Source organism: Pleurodeles waltl, chromosome 6, assembly GCF_031143425.1.
Source record: "Pleurodeles waltl isolate 20211129_DDA chromosome 6, aPleWal1.hap1.20221129, whole genome shotgun sequence".
Taxonomy (NCBI): Eukaryota; Metazoa; Chordata; class Amphibia; order Caudata; family Salamandridae; genus Pleurodeles; species Pleurodeles waltl.
Genome location: NC_090445.1, coordinates 1655909655 through 1655925576, shown reverse-complemented (window position 1 = coordinate 1655925576; position 15922 = coordinate 1655909655).

Genomic DNA, 15922 nt, shown 5'->3' with positions numbered 1-15922 from the left:
AACTCGACTTCTATACATTGGATTTTTGTCATTTTGATCTCGATTTATTTAAAAAAATATTGTCTGATTTCCTAAACCTGGTGAGGAGACTTTTTGTGGTGTTTTCATTGTGTTGCTGTGTGTGTGTGTGTGTGTGTGTGTGCATGTGTGTGTGTGTTGCACAACATTTTACACATGGCTTCTTTAGATAAGCCTGACTGCTCTGTGGGGTCACCAGAGGGTGAGCACAAATTATCCTTTAGTGTCTATTTGACTAGTTTGTTGATCCCTACTTGGGCTGAGTGTATACCCCTGCCAACTAGAGACCTCATGCCTAGCATCACCAGTTAAAGTTTGTCTTACACCTTGCCAGTAGGATATTTTTGCTGGAAGTCTCCTGCCATCAAAAACTGCCTTAAATTTATCTGGGTCCTAATAACCTTTTTATAGCAATACTTTTTAGATTTCAGTTTTTTATACACTGCTAAACTCTGCACTCCTGCCAAGTGTAAGTACTCGTAAACAACATTATTTTACTAATTAGGTTTCAGACACTCGTTTTACCCACATCAAAATGTTGGAAGACTGCACCTACTGTTGCAGGATTCAAAACCATAACCTTCATAATAACATAGTTGTGAGCAGTGCACCTTCGAGTAACTGAGCCATTCTCCCAGCCTTGGTGTGGGTGCCAGAGTGATACTAGGGGGCATATTTATTCTCCATTTGCGCCGAAATTGCGTCGTTTTTTTTTACGCAATTTCGACGCAAAACTAACTCCATATTTATACTTTGGCGTTAGACGAGTCTAGCGCCAAAGTCCATGGAGTTAGCATCATTTTTTAGCGTGGACACCTACTTTGCGTTAATTATATGCAAGGTAGGCGTTCCCGTCTAAAAAATCGACTCCGAGGCATGTGCGTAGGATTTATACTCCCGGGCAAAAATCACGCCCGGGAGTGGGCGGGTCAAAAAAAATGACGTACGGCCGCTTTTGCGCCGTTTTTTAGCGCCTGCAAAAGGCAGGCGTTAAGGGACCTGTGGGCTCTGAAGGAGCCCAAAGGTGCCCCCCCATGACCCCAGGGACACCCCCTGTCACCCATGCCCACCCCAGGAGGACACCCAAGGCTGGAGGGACCCATCCCAGGGACATTAAAGTAAGTTCAGGTAAGTGTTTTTTTTTTTTTTTTGTGGCATAGGGGGGCCTGATTTGTGCCCCCCTACATGCCACTATGCCCAATGACCATGCCCAGGGGACAGAAGTCCCCTGGGCATGGCCATTGGGCAAGGGGGCATGACTCCTGTCTTTGCTAAGACAGGAGTAATTTCTATGGGGGTTGGGAGTGAAAAAAAATGGCGCAAATCGGGTTGAGGCGAAAAAATTGCCTCAACCTGACTTGCCCCATTTCTTGACGCCCAAGCTCCATATCCCCCTACGCCGGCGCTGCCTGGTGTACGTCGTTTTTTTTAACGCCCACCAGACGGCGCCGGCGGCTAACGCCGGCTAACGTCATTCAATAAATACGGCGCCCGCATGGCGCTTCAGAATGGCGTTAGCCGGTGCTAATTTTTTTGACGCAAAACTGCGTTGGCGCAGTTTTGCGTCAAAAAGTATAAATATGGGCCTAGATATTACAGGTAAGGAGAAGAAACAGCATGGTGAGTGGATGACTGCTGTATAAATCGATGTACACACAGAAGATCACAGACTGACATAAGTGAGGGAAATGCATTCTATTTTTGTGAAATTACGTATTCAAAACTATAGCCTCAAATCAAATTTACTCTGATGTGGGAATGTGGTAACATTTTAAATGTAGTAGACTGTAAGTTTATTAGTACAGTCACTCAGAATAAAATGTTGTTGGGCCACGTTTATTTTTAATGCCACAGCACAAATATCTTTCAGCTGTGGCAAAGAAAATAATTGTAGCCAAAACGCATTATTAGAAACAATTCTACCAACAAACCCAGATTCACACATTAATTACTACAGCGCAAAGATAAAATTGAAGTTTATTACCACACTAGAGCAACCCTGACATGTTGCCTCAAAGATTACATGAAACAATAGATTTACACATGGGAACAACTCTGCTAATACTCATGATAGTTCCTGAGTGTGGTTTACCTTGCTGCACAAATGTAACCACTTGCATCCTGGTTAAAGTCTGCTAAAAAACAAAACACACTACACTAATTAATTCCATGGCATAAACCCTACCTGCAGATCTACAAAGTAAAATATGCTATTTTGTTACTATTGTTGAGGGAGGGGCATCATAACTCACTCAAGGCCTCACCTCACCTCTTATTCACACACACGTAATAGGTCCTCAATTTACCCTTTCTGGGAATCAAGCACCCCATTGTAGTGCTTGACCATTTCAAGGTAGCAAAACAAAGCAGCCCTAGCCCCATGAAGGGGAGGTGGTGTGGGCTAGTAATCACAATTTGCTGGAACACAATAAAATCTCAAGAAATGTTTTTGTCCAATCAATGCTTTCACTTTATAAGAAGGGAAAGTCAATTTATCACACACACTACTAAATACTAAGCATTCATTTACACAGATATATATGTGAGGCAAATAGAACTAGCTCTGTGCTACTATGAAATCACATTTGACTCCCACAGGGCCATGTCCTCCACAATCACATTACTCCCTCACCTACACCAGATAGCTTATCACCATATAGAGGTATCACTTTACATAAAGCAGGCCTATTGGCTTGGTCAGGGGAACATAACTACATATAAGGCAAGTATATTGACTTTGTCAAACATTCACAGCATTGAATGCAAATACAAATAACCCACATGTTATACCCACCCTCATTTCCCTGCATTCCATAACCATGTGTAAAAGCAATAATTAATGTCAATAAAACATATATATAGTTATAAAGCATTGAAAATATATATGTCTGGGTTTTTATGCACTTTCTTACATTAAATGCAGACACTGAAGCAGCCCCTAGAGAGCGCTGCACTCACAACTCTCGAGCAAAAGCTCAAGACTTGAGTGTTCTTGAGATAATGATAAAAATCCTGGGATTTCATCGTTTTTTTTGACCCTGCAAACCTGTGGTCAGTTTCCGAAATATAAGGGAAGTGAATCTGCTGTACTTCTGCAGCCCACACACATTTGTAATATTCTTGGTGGTGCCCTTGTCCTCTTGGGGCCACCACACGAAGATAACATTTAGGTAAATTAGCCCACGTGCATTTTTGGGCGCAGTGAATAACTAATGAGTGGCTCTCCCTCTGCGATGCAGAGAGTTGTGTTTCCCTTCCGGCACCCTTACACTGCTTGCCTCCTTTTTGTTTATTTTTTTACATTTTTTTAGGGGATGCCGGGGCCTGTCCAGACTTGCCTGTCCTCAAAGTTGTTGGGGTGGCATGGGGAGCGCACTGTCACACAGCTCAACTGCTACTCACGCATCTGGCGTCATTCTTGCTGGCACGGAGCTGCCAGTCATCTTTTTCTTGACCATTCCATGTGGGCAGGGTGCAGCAACACAGGCTCACTACCCAGAAAAGGGCACTTGTAGTGGAAACAAGGCCACCACCACTGGTGAGGCACAATAGTGCCCCATATCTTCCTGCACGTGCCGAGGGCCAGAAATAGGGGCCTTCTGTCTCTTCATGGTGGGGGGGGGGGGCACAATGGTGTTCCCTTTCACCTTGCTTTGTCCCTGGCTGGCAAGGATTGGAGCTAGAAGGGGACCCCCTCTGCACAAATAATTCAGTAAATTTGTGCTGTCCTCTGGTCCCTGGTGCATGAACCCCCCCCCATAAATAATTCAGTTTATCTTGTGCTGTCCCATGGGCCCTGGCCCACCCTGGGGGCAGATTTTAATAATGCAGAAGAGCCCCTACACGCTTCCTTTTGGGGGGGTCATAGGTCAAATCATGATATTGGGCATAACTCAGGGCGAGTTTCAAAGATACCAGGCTCATTTTTCTCCTGGCGGTGAGTTCTAGTCACCAGGAGTAGTTTCAGCAGGCCTCTTTACCTCCAAGGTGGCACATTCCACAGAAAGCTTGTTTTACTGCCTTCCTGCGCCAGTTCTCCTTCTTTCCTCTGTCTCTAGTCCTCTTTCTGGGGCACAAAAGTCCAGATCCTCCCTAATGAGTTATTAAGTGGTGTAAGCGGGCCAGCATCACTGGCCCTTGGACAGACCCAATGATCCTGGCGTCAGCTGGGGTAGAGCCCTTAGTCCTTTAGGACGTCAGATAGTTTGTGCTTCCACATGCCTATGCCTGCTGCCACAGTCGCAGTTCTAGTGTTCACAGTCCAACAGCTAACAGCTCTCTCTCCCTTCTACAAGAGTTTTAAAATTGGGTTGGAAGGTTCTAGAAGCTAGGCACCTCTGTTAATATCTAACCCTGCAGAGTCACCTCTGCATTACGGTACCTGGGTGCAGTTACTGGGCTGTGCACAACAGTAGTCTAAAACATGCATGTGTTCATGTGTAACTAACCAAGTGATCCTTTTCTTTGCTGTGGGACAGTAGCTTCATCTTAAAAGGTAAACACTGGCGGTGAATACGCACAGTCCATTTACCATATGATTACTGTGGGTGAGACATAGGTAGTGAGACTCACCCACAGTAAAAAGTTCAAAACCGGGTGAACAAAATCTAGGCATACCACATTGTCAGAGGATGGAATGTTTTGCGGTGATTGGTCAAGGGGGAGCAAAGATACAAGGAGGGGTCCCAAAACAGATTTGGACACCAGTGTAATTTTCTGCAGATTTTGTACTAACCCATAGCAGCCAAACGGCCTGATGGACTTCCATGAAATTTGTCAAGGTTACACCTTAAGGTGTGCAGATGATCCTTTTGGGTACTACAGCTAATTAGGGGAAGTATTTTTCAGTAATGAGGCATTTTAACTCCTGATATCTGTTATTGTGGTCCTTTTGTAAAATCTTGTGGTATTTCGTGGAAGTAACACAGTACATAGGCATGACAAGGCATTATGTGGTTGGTTAATGGTTGACTTTACTAATGTTAAAGGCTATCATTTGTTAAGAGAGACTTTGGTTCTGCTCTGCCCTTAGATATGGGTAAGTATTAGGTTTGATATTTTCCCCTACCTACTACCACTTTAGTAAAGTGGTAGTAGGTAGGGGAAAATATCAACCTTAATAAGGAAGAGTATTTGTAATTTTTTATATATTTTAACAAAATGTACGGAGTACCCCGGTACTTCTTATGAAGTACAGCACTTAAAATAAATGGAAAAATAAAGAAAATACACTGTACTACATTTTATTTTACAAATATAGTACACTACAGTGTGTTTTAAATTTTTAGCATATTTAACTCCACAAAAAGTCCACGGAGTGCATGGTAATACCTATAAATTATTGGTCGATCAAAAAAATGCACAGTTCTCCCTGAACTGCAGGAAAAATATCTAGCAACTCATAGATATATTTCTCTAACTATTATCACTTTTGTAAAGTGGAAATAGCGTTCCAATTACCACCACATGTCCTGACATCGGTCGTGCGGCACCGCTGAAATGGCTCCCAGCATATCCCGCTGAGAGTTAGAAAAAGCAATCTAGTGTTTGGGAGCTGCCCCACCCTCAACCTTGAAGTATGGTGCGTCATGGCACCCGAGGTAGATTAAAGATACGTTAGAGACTATTTAAAAGAGTTTTTTGGTCCTGTTGTTTGTGCAAGATTGCTTGAAATTACACTGCCTGTTTTGGGTAGATATCCTTTCCTTGTTGTACCATCAGCAATTACTACAGTGACTGAAGTTCACTTAACTCTGCTTCAAGTGAATCCTGTTAGTAAATGCAGCAGGTTCTGAAGAGATAACAAAATGCAAATCATTTTGAACAATAGCTACCCATTCCATAATTGTGGTAAGGTGCATGTAATTACTATAGCCAGCTGAAAAATACTTACCATCCTTGGTGGATAAATATACTTTTCAGGGCCTGGTATACCATCTCTTCAGCACTGACACCTGCAGTTGTTGGAAGGAATGTCAAACACAACAAAACAATAAGATACATTAAATGTATATATGTAAATATTGGTGTGTAAGTTTCAGAACTAGAATATCAGAAAAGTTTTTTTTTTGGAGAAACAAACACTACAATTGTATAACATAAACTTTTGTATGAACTTACTTATGTAAAGTTCTCTTGGGTAGATTGGTTACTCTTTGGGGGTGGTGGAAAGGACTCATTCTTTTGAAAAAGACTCTGTTAAGGTATAGTCTAATACAAAAGAGAGAGAAGAACATAAAGAGATGTTACATAATTATACATATTTCATAAGTCTAGTAAATGTGAAGATGTTGTTTGTCAGCTAGAATTAAGGGAACGTTGGGTAAGGCAATATGCAGATGTATTTGTGGTTTGAACTTCTACATAGTCTTAATGCTGTGCTCCCCTTTAGAATATTGAGACTTAGATGTGAAATTTGAGAGACTTTTGGAAGGACCACACAGACTAAGCTGATACATTGTGTTTTTCTCTCCATCGGCTGTTGAAATTACGGAGAGTGATACATATATATTCTCTTGATCATAGAAGGATTTGGGGAGATATGGGAATATCTGTTTCTAGAAGACACATCTTGCCCAAACAACATCGAACACAACTTGCTATTAAGGTAGGTTGAGTTTCTATTGTGAACATAGGTAAGGAACAACAATAAAGCCTAATACTTACCTATATATCGGTCCCTAAACCATAATGTAGCAAATGTGTGCTGAAAACTACATGGCTGCCGTTTATGTTTTGTAAAGACAGCCATTAGCCAATCACCTACTGCCTTCTTAGCAGCATGCACTGTAGTATACTGCTAAGTTAATGCAGCACAATATATTATTACTAAATATTAACAATAATTATACTATTTGCACCTACTACCAAACATTTGCATCATAATCTATATTCCTAGCACATTACATCTACATCCCTTCACCTACATTCAAGCTACATCTGTTACCACACTCCACGCTACCCCACTCCACTGTACACCATTCCACTCTAAACACTCCGTTCTACACTATTATACTCTACCCCACTCCACTTTACTTCACTAAACTATATGTCACTCCACTCAACGTGAATCCACTGTATGCCACTCCACTGAATGTTAATCCACTGTACACCACTCCCAGTGGTGGCCGGCAGCTTTAGGAGGGAGGGGGGTGGGCGGGATGCACACACACACTCATTCTTACACGCATGCACGCACATCCACTAACAACACTCATAACATTCAAACATGCACGCACACACCAAACATTCATTTTAAAAGATCACACACACTCATTCTTTCACACACACACGCACGCACATCTATTAACAACACTCATAACATTCAAACATGCATGCACGCACCAAACATCCATTTTGAAAGATCACACACACACTCATTCTTTCACACACAAACGCACGCAGGCACGCACATCCATTAACAACACTCATAACATTCAAACATGCACACGCGCACCAAACATTCATTAGAAAAGATCACACACTTACCTTCAGCCTCAGAGGTCCCAGGAGGGTTGGGACTGCTGCTTTCCCTCATTGGCTGACTTTAGGCCAGCCAATGAGGAAAGGCAGCAGTCCCAGCCTCATCACAGAGTGGGATAGGGTCAGTGAGACTGCTGACCCCACCCCACTCTGTGACGAAGTGTCACTGATTGACACTCATAACATTCAAACATGCACACATGCACCAAACATTCATTTTAAAAGATCACACACACACGCACTCATTCTTTCACGCACGCACGCACATCCATTAACAACACTCATAACATTCAAACATGCACGCACACACCAAACATTCATTTTAAAAGATCACACATACACATTCTTTCACACACACACGCGCACGCACATCCATTAACAACACTCATAACATTCAAATATGCATGCACGCACCAAACATCCATTTTGAAAGATCACACACACACTCATTCTTTCACACACACACACGCACCCAGGCACGCACATCCATTAACAACACTCATAACATTCAAACATGCACACGCGCACCAAACATTCATTTAAAAAGATCACACACACACTTACCTTCAGCCTCGGAGGTCCCAGGAGGGTTGGGACTGCTGCCTTCCCTCATTGGCTGACTTTAGGCCAGCCAATGAGGGAAGGCAGCAGTCCCAGCCTCATCACAGAAGGGATTGGGTCAGTGAGACTGCTGACCCCACCCCACTCTGTGACGAAGTGTCACTGATTGACACTTGCCCTGGGCGCTTCACGGCTTAAACCTGAAGCGCCCAGGTCAAAGTCAATGGGTGACGCTTTCCTCGTCACCCAGGGGAGGGCCTTGAGGCACCTTTGCTGAGCCGAGGAGGTCACGCCCATAGGAGCAGTGACCTCCTCAGCCCAGAAAAGTTCAGCTCAGGCAGCGAGGAGTCTGCACAAATCGTGCATGTCTGCTCCTGGCTGCCTGACCTGAACATGAAGAGTGTCTGTCAGCCTGACAGACACTCTTCATGAGGGGCAAAAGGTGGGGAGGCGTGGCCTCTCCGCCCTAAAGGATGGGCTGCATTTGATCACTCCATTCTATCATACTCTGCTTTATGCCACTACCCTGTAAACCACTCCAGTGTAAACTACTGCACTCTATGCCAGTCCATTCTATTCTATGACACTGCAGTGTACTCCACTACACTGTAGGCCCCTCCACTATATGCTACCTTACTCTATGCTATTCTACTCTACACAACTCCACTGTTCGACACCACACTCTATCCAATTTCGCTCAATATCACTCCTCCTTATGACTCTGTGATGTGAACCTCTCCACTGTACACTATCCCACTGTATGGCACTGTACTGTACAACACTTCAGTATATGCCATTCTACTGTACGACACTCCTCTGCACGGTATTACACTCTACACCACTACATTCTATGACATTCCAATGTACGCCACTCCATTGTATGCTACTGCAGTCCACACTATTTCATTGTAGAACACTCTGCTCTACACTATCCCACTCTATGATATTCCACTGTATTGCAATCCACTCTCCGTCCCTCTACTTGTCACCACTATACTCAATGTTAAACCACTCCCCTCCTCTTAACTGTATGCTAATCCGCTATATGCCTCCCCACTCTATAACATTCCACTCTACTCCACTTGATTGTATGCTCTTCCACTCTACGCCACTCCACTCTACACCACTCCATTCTACAACACTCTAGTGTATGCCACTCCACTGTAAGACCCTCCACTGTATGCTACTACACTCTGCTCTACTCCACTGTATGCAACTCCACTCTTTGACCCTACATTCTATGCTATTCCCCTCTATGACACTTAGGGGGTCATTATGACCACCGCAGGTGGTGATAATGTGGCAGTAGTACCGCCAACAGGGTGGCGGTGCATACCGCCATATTATGACATTGGCTGGTGGGCTGCAGCCAACCCGCCAATTTACCATACCGAACGCCATGGCGGTAGCAGCCGCCGGGCTGGAGATAAGAATCTCTAGCCCGGCAGCCACTATTGTACCACCAGTGGCAAAAACCATGGCAGTAGGCCCTACCAGTGACAGGGAACTCCTTCCCTGTCACTGATAGGAGGCTCACCCACCCCCCCAAACACTATCCAGATGCCCCCCACTTCTCCATCCATCCATGTCCCTCTTCCAATCCCCCCATTCACACACACTCACAGACACGCACCACGCATACACACACTCACGCATGCATGCGTGCATTCATTCTCGCATGTGTCCATTTAATTCTCGCACACATCCGTTCACACTTTCAGACTGACACGCAGACACACATTCACATTCAAACACGCATTCACACACTTGCAAACAACACTACATACACATTTGTGCACACACTCACACATTCATGCAACCAACCCCTCCCTCCCACACACACACACACACACACAACACCCCGCACCCACCCTCCCCTGTCGGAAACCCAACTTACCTGCATCCAGGGGGTCTTCCGGCAGGGAACGGGATGGGATGGGGCTCTGCTACCGGCAGCAGCACCTGCCATCAGAACACCGCCAGGCTGTATTATTTGTCATAATATGGCTGGCGGCGGTCTACTGGTGTGGCGCTGCTGGTGGTAGCAGCGCCACCTTAACACCATCCGCCAGTATGGCGACAGCCGGATTTCTGCCCTTCTTGTGGCGGAAAGCCATCTGTGGTCATAATTTGGAGGACGGATGTTAGCCGCGGCGGCGGTCTTTTGGTGGCCGTCACCGCTGCAGTAGGTGGCATTTATCGCCAATGTCTTAATTAGGGCCACAGTTCTTTCACATTCCACTCTATGACACACCAGTTTATGCCACTCCAATCCACACCACTCTGCTATCTGCTATTCCACTGTACACCACTCCATTTTACACCACTGCACTCTACCTCATTCCACTATACCCCGTTCCACTCTATGCCAATCGACTTTATAGTATTCCATTGTATGCTCCTGCAATGTACACCACTACACTGTGCACTACTCCACTCTATGCTATTCCACTCCACTATACTCCACTCTACACCACTCAACTCTACACTTTTCCAATCTATGCCACTCAAGTCTACACCACTACACTGTATGCCACTACACTGCGTCCCACTCCACTCTACACTATTCAACTGTGTGCTACTCCACTGTAACCCAATCCACTGTACGCTACTTCACTCTATAACACTCTACTTTAAACCACTCCAGTGTATGCCACTTCACTGTATGCTATTCTAGTGTGTACAACACTCCACTCTATGCCATTAAAGCTCTAAACTACTCCACTATGTGCCACTTCACTAAACAACATTACAGACAATGTTGTTTCACTCTACGCTACTCTATTGTATACCACTCCACTTTATGCCACTAAACTCTATGCAATTCCATTGTACACCACTCCGCTCTACACCATAACTCAGTATGCCACTACACTCTACTCCAGTGCAGTTTACCCCACTCCACTCTACACTATTCCTCTCTATGCTACTACTGCACTCTACTCCTCTTTACTCTTTGCCACTCCAGCCTACATCACACCACTCTGTGACACTTCACTCTAAGCTATTCCACTGTACGTCACTCCACTCTATGCCACTCTAATTTACACTATATCACTATATGGCACTCCACTGCAGGCTACTACACTGTGTATTTATCCAGTTTAGAACACTATACACCACCCCACTCCACTTTACGCTATTGTATTGTTCATCACTCTGCTCTACGCCAATAGACTCTATGCTATTCCACTGCATGCCATCTACTTTACACCACTCCATTGTGTGTCACTCCACTATATGCTAGCCCAGTGAATGCCACTCCACTCTATGGCACTCCACTCTACCCTATTTCACTGTATGTCACTCCACTTTATGCCACTCTACTCTATGCCACTACAGTTTTAAAAAAATATATATTTTTATTGTTTTTCAGGCAAGGCTACCTTACATCGTAGAAGCACTTATACATCAATTACGGCAGGCATACAAGAGCCAGACCAAAATCACAATCAGGCAAGATAGAACAGAGAGAATGCAGCAGGTTCAGCATAAACAATCAATTATACAATGTCCCTGGCTCACTTACAAAATCTTTCGGACCATTTAGTCAGTGCTGCCCAGATACGTTCCCCCCAGCGCCTCCTCTTATAGACTTTTAGTCCATATAAACTCAGTTCTATACTGTGAAAAGCCAAGAATCTTGCCCTCCAATTTTCCAATGTTGGGGGCTCTACTTTTATCCAATCTGAGGCAATACATAACCAGAGTATTACCATGGCCATAAAAAGGAAATACCTTTCTTTTTTCACATATCCGTTCTCTTCTGCCGAGTCCACAACCCCCAATAACACTAAAGTATGTGTAAGATAAACCCACCCTTTAATAATAACACTGTTCTACTTCATAAAACAGCAGCTTCAACTTGGGGTGAACAAAATACATAGGCATAATCTCAGTCTCTGACCACCCAACAGAGAATGCATTTTCCATCGGAGCTGCCCCACTTACAGACCTTAGCTAGCGTATGGTAAAGGTTGAATAGCGTCTTGTAGTGTTGAGTTTCCAGGCTAGCTGAAAAGAAAGTATTTTCTGACAGCTCTAATGACTCCTCCAACCAAGCCCCTTCTATACCAAATCGCATACCCCATCTTTCATTCTGGATCGAAAGATCATCCTCCTGAGTGTCTACTAATAAGTTATAGAGTATTCCTATCTTATCCCTATGCTTGATTGTCTCTATTATTGAAATTGTATCCATTGGGGACAGTTCCATTTTATGGCAATGGAGAAAATTCTGAATTTGCCAGAACTTAAAACAATGATTCAAGGGCAGATTATATTGGGCCTGCAACTCCGTAAATTATTTGAGTGTGGAGTTGGTATATAAGTCCCCAATCGTAGTTATCCCTCGATGTCTCTAAATATCTAAAACAGGACACTTAAAAATAGAGGGAGGGAGTGATGAGGGGGACAGTGGAGTATGAAAGTTGATCCAACCTTCAGAGATCCGCTGTTTTAGCTGTACCCATATCTTGTGGGCAGTTTGTAGAACCTTAAATCTTGTTCTTTTGTAAAAGTTGGGTTCTATATATTTCAGGAGCCAACCATTTGCCTCAGAGCCCAGCAACATTTCATAGACAGCGGGAGACTCTGCATGACTGCACCCCTCCGTGCCTCCAGTGATCAATACATTAATATGTTGCATGTAGCAGGCGTAATAATATAGCGTAAAGGTAGGAACCGCCCGTCCACCTCAGGATCTTGAGAGTCATATGTTTCATGGCCCTTCTAGGTTTAGTACAACCCCACATAAAATTGCTGCTGATTGCTTCTAGCACGAGTAACCAACTTCTTGCAAACTCTAGAAGGATCGATCGGAAAAGATATAGGCCCTCATTATGACATTGGCGGTAAATCCTACTTACCGCCACGCTGACTGCCGCCAACATACCGCTGCTGCGCTGGATATCCGTTCACCATATTATGACACACATACATCAATCCATCAGTATTCAGCCACATACACAATTCCGCCAGTCCAAAGGTCAGTGATAAAGTGGCGGTATCGAAACCCACACCGTTATGCCAACAGAACTACACCCATCACATTATGACCCATAAATCACCATGGCGGACATTCAATGGCGGTAAACCATTGGCGGTACATACCGCTACGCTCAAAATACACACACACAAACAAAACAACTCCACATTGGACAATTCAAACAACACACACCAGACACTCATACACACACCACACCCACACACCCACACCACTATAAAACACACACCCACATTATGCACAACCCTTTACGACTACAAAGTATTGGCACACGACAGACACCAGGACCACAGACCACAGACAAAACCAGAGCCATACAATACTTATACCTATACACCACCCACGCAACCCACATCACACACCCCAACACATCGCCCTACACAACCATTACCTACACAACTCACACAACACCCATGGCACCACAAACACTCCCCCGATTCTCAGAGTAGGAGCTAAGGGTCATGGTGGAGGAAATCATCATGGAAGAGCAACAGCTATTTGGAGCACAGGAGCAGTAGCTATCTATAGCTAGGAAGATGGAGCTATGGCGGAGAATCGTAGACAGGGTCAACGCCGTGGGACAGCACCCAAGAACCAGGGATGACATCAGGAAGAGGTGGAACGACCTACGGGGAAGGTACGTTCTATTGCAGCAAGACACCAACTCTTTGTACAGAGGACTGGCAATTGACCCACACCTCCTCCCCCACAACTAACAACATGGGAGGAGCAAGACTCAGCAATCATGCATCCTGAGGGCCTGGCCAGAGTAGGAGGAGGACTGGACTCTGGTAAGTCAACTATATAATACTACTACCCCCGTACCTGCATGCCATCACATACCCCCACCCTCACTCCCATCACACCACCACTTCCCACACACCACACCATCACATTTCACTCATCCCAATGCCAAGCCCTGCATGCTCTACCAATGCATGGACACCACTCACAGCCCTGCATGGACACCTATCACTAAAGCATGCACACTAGAGGGAATCAGCTATCCCACCACATACCAACGTACACAAGTGAAAACTGCCAGGACAAATACAACCAAAGAGGACAAGTCACGGATGCACAATATGTCAGACACAGAAACAATAACACAGCATTTACATCCCCACAGGTACCCCAGCCAATGTCAGCAGAGAGGAGGTGCCAACAATATCCAGCCCCCCCACAGAAGAGGCCCACAGTAATGACATCAACTCTGGACTTCAGGATCTGGATGACCAACCTGGCCCATCTGGGACTTCTGGACAGCTGGTTACCCAGGCCCAGTCAGGAAACACCACCCCAGCACCCACCCAGGGTACCCATGCCTATCTTCCCAGGACACTTCAATCAGCAGTGTGTCCACCTCAACAGGGACCCCAGGGCACACCTCATACCCAAGACAATCAGGGACCTGGGGGTCAGTGGGCACACGGTTCAGATGACAGAGGCACAGTATAACAGGGAAACTGGGAGAAGTGCTGTGCGCCAGGGGGAGGACAGGCCCAGGGAACCAACTCTCCAAGAGGCACTTGCAGAGATCCTGGGAGCAAATCAACATTCCCAGGACACAATGGGCCATATCCTGGACAATGTGCAGGACAACAGGCGGCTGCAGGAGGGACAGTACTAGGGGATCAGGGAGGACTTGCAGACCATCAACAACACCCTGGTCTCCATAGCAGGGGTGCTGGCAGACATGGCCAGTATTATGAGGGAGGCTATCTCAGAACAGCGGGCCCCTTCCACTAGCCAGACATCTGAATTTCCTTCCACCTCCGTTGCTGCTAGTGGACAGGAGGCCCCACCACAGGACCAACAGGCCACCAGCACCCCTCCCCCTGCAGAAGGAGAATCACCCTTCAAACAGTCCCTGCGATCCAGACTGAAGCCAGTACTATTTTCAAGACCCCCGCCAGGAAATGAGACTCTTCTGATTGTCACCCTTGTGTCCCACTCTGTCACCCTGTCCACCTTGAACTGCCATTGCTCCACTTCCTATGTCCCCTTGGACAATGCATCTGTGCTGCAAATAGATTGGAATAATACCCTGGACTTTCGTTAATTATCACCCCAGCCCATTGCACGTGCCCCTCTTTTAATTAGCACTTCAATAAACACCTTTGAAAAAAATAGACGTATGGAGTATGTCAAATGTTTCAAATATGTATTCATTTAACCAGGTTCAAACAATGCAAATCAACTGTACAGTAAATGAGCATATGTTAATGGCCTGTAGCTGGCTGCAGTGTTCAGACCTGGAACTATTGTGAGGCACCAACATCTGTAAAATGAATTGCCAAAGGGTACTGTAAGTGGGCATAGAGGTGGGAAATAACAGCATGCCAGTGCCACAGATATCAAAAATAATTACACTGAAATGTGAAGTAACACTGGCTTGCCTGTGTGTCATTGGAAGTACTGTCTGATGACTGCTGTTCTGTTTTCCTCATCCTCATACTCTGCCTCCTAATCCTCACTGTCCACAGGGACCACTGCTGCCACAAGGGCATCTCCAGCCTCCTCCTCCTGAAGAAAAGGCACATGGCGTCTCAGGGAAAGGTTGTGCAGCATGCAGGATACCACTATTGTTTGGCAGACATTCTTGGGTGAGTAGCACAGAGATCCACCTGTTAGATGGAGGCACCGGAACCTGGCCTTCAGGAGGCCAAAGGTACACTCTATAATCCTTCTGGGTCGCCCATGTGCCTCATTGTAACTTTCTTCTGTCCTTGTCCTGGCATTCCTCACAGGGGTCAGCAGCCAAGATAGGTTGGGGTAACCAGAGCCACCTGCAAATATTGAGGGACAACATTTAGCAACACACTATCCCATATAGCCCACACAATACCCATACAC